Source organism: Lupinus angustifolius, chromosome LG17, assembly GCF_001865875.1.
Source record: "Lupinus angustifolius cultivar Tanjil chromosome LG17, LupAngTanjil_v1.0, whole genome shotgun sequence".
NCBI classification, from domain to species: domain Eukaryota; kingdom Viridiplantae; phylum Streptophyta; class Magnoliopsida; order Fabales; family Fabaceae; genus Lupinus; species Lupinus angustifolius.
This window is the reverse complement of record NC_032025.1, coordinates 8,784,408-8,787,109: the sequence shown is the minus strand read 5'-3', so window position 1 is coordinate 8,787,109 and position 2,702 is coordinate 8,784,408.

Below are 2,702 nucleotides of genomic sequence, written 5' to 3'. Positions count from 1 at the left end.
TATTAGGCCTTAGAAGTACTCGATTTATAACATAGCATGCAGCATGCACAACATCTGCCCAGAAATATTTGGGGATATTACGTTCATTGAGCATGGTTCTGGCTAATTCTTCTATAACACGATTCTTCCTCTCAACAACTCCATTTTGTTGTGGAGTGCGAGGAGCATAGAATTGATGAAAAATGCCATGCTTATTACAGAATTTATCAAACTGAAAGTTCTCAAATTCTCCCCCGTGATCACTACGTATATATTCTATTTTCAGGTTAAGTTGGTTTTGGATTTGCTAGGCAAGATTTTTAAAAGATTTGAACGCGTTGCTTTTTGCATATAGAAATAATGTCCATGTAAATCTGGAGAAATCATCAACAATAACTAAGGCATAATAGCTACCTCCAAAACTCATGATTTGTGATGGCCCAAACAAGTCCATATGGAGTAACTCCAAAGGCCTTGAAGTGGAGATCACATTTTTCTTTTTTTTAAAAGACTTTTTGATTTGTTTGCACTTTTGACAAGTGTCACAAATCTCTTTGGTTTTAAAATTTAGTTTTGGTAGCCCCTCAACTAGTTCGTTTGATGATAATTTATCTAGATGTTTTACATGGATATGTGCAACGCGTCTATGCCAAAGCCAGATGTCATCTTCTTTTGAAATAAAACATTTTGAAAACAAAGTAGTGACATCATCCAAATTAAACATGTAAATATTATTTATACGATGACCAACAAATTTAACATTATTAGATAAAATGTCATGAATAATACAACACTCAGAATCGAAAGATACACGGTTATCTTTGTCACAGAGTTGGCTTATGCTCAAGAGATTATGTTCTAATCCTTCAACATAGAGAACATTTTCAATAAGAGTCTGAGATGAATTTCCAACTGTTCCGGTGCCAAGAATCTTTCCCTTGTTGTTGTCTCCGTACGTGACGTATCCTTTACCTTTAAGTGCAAGATCCAGGAAGTTTAATCTGTCACCTGTCATATGTCTTGAACACCCGCTGTCTAGATACCATTTATGCCCTCGTGTTCGAAGACATATCTGCAAAAAGATCACTTGCTTTTCTTAGGTACCCAATTGATATTGGGTCTTTTCTATTAGTAATCGGGGAGTTATCTCCCTTCTTTATCCACATATAAACGCCACTAGGTACACCGTACTTTCTGATGTAACATGAATATGAAGTGTGACCATATGCACCGCAGTAAAAACATGTAGGTGTGTGCTTGTGATATTTATTTTTAGGACGACCTACAGGTTTTCTATATGGTCTTTTTTCCTAGTAGGGCGAGTATATCCTAGTCCTGTATGATCACCAACGTTTCTTGTTTTTATAAATTTATTGAATTTTCGAACAAGGAGACCCATTGTTTCATCATCCAGATCGGAGTCAGATTCATCATCATCTTTATCTTCTTTTGTTTTAGAAGGTGTAGCCTTCAATGTGATGCTTTTCTTCTTCCGTTCCGAATCCTCATGCATCGTCAAGCGACCCAATTTCATCTCGTGCTCTTGAAGCTTTCCAAACAATGTGGCTAGAGGCATGGAGTCCAAATCTTTGGATTCCATAATTGCAGTTACTTTCGGCTGCCATTTCCTGTCAAGGCAACGTAAAACTTTATTAGTCAATTCTCCTCTGCCAAAAGATTTATCTAGAGCAACTAAATGATTTACGATATGAGTAAATCGCTTTTGTATTTCACTGATTGATTTGCTAGGTAACATGCAAAATAGCTCAGACTCGTGGGTCAGTACATTTAATCTAGCGCGCTTGACTTCGCTACTGCCTTCGTGAGTCACTTGCAAAGTTTCCCACATTTCTTTTGCATTTTGGCACCGCGAGACCCTAAAGAACTCATCGTAGGATAGGGCCGATGTGATGATATTTTTGGCGCGTAGGTTATGCTGGACCCTCTTGCGCTCATCATCAGTCCATAGGTTTGCATGCAAATGTGTTATATTAATGGCGTAAGGATACCAAACTACAATGATATCATATACTACTCAGGTTTAGGTGACGATACAATCATATTATTTAAGGGATAAAAGTCTCAATTTATGATGAGAAATATAAATGACGAGGGATAATAGTTATGGTGTGCTTACGTTGTCCTACACAAGGTACATCCTACACAATTTTTGGAACATTGAAATGCCACAGTCTTGTGCTGAAGTATTAAGTTACGTCTAAAGTGGAATTCATATAAGGCTTTCGACTTCTAAAGTGTTAGGTATCAGTGGCTAAAATACACCTAGAAGGGGGGTTGAATAGGTGTAGCGGTCAAAGTTCCGCTTTTCGCAAATAACTTCTAATGTTGAAAACCCCCCAATTTAATCGATTAACAAAGAAAGAATAATCTATTAACTACAACTTTATAATCGATTAAAACAGCTCAAATCGCATAAACAGATTCAGTTTCTTGTACGACAAGCAACTGAGATCGAAGCAAATATACAGAGCTAACAGATATATCAGAGTTACAACAGTACAGTATAGAAACAGATTATTACAGCTAATACAACTATACAAAGTAATCGATTAAAGCAATAAAGAGAGTAGGGAAAGAAAAGCGTGCAACAAGGTTTTTATCCTGGTTCGTTTGCGGGTCCACTTGCAAACTACATCCAGGCCTCCTGGCTGATATGGGAGATTTTTCTTCACTATAATTGAAATAACGTTTTACAAACAATT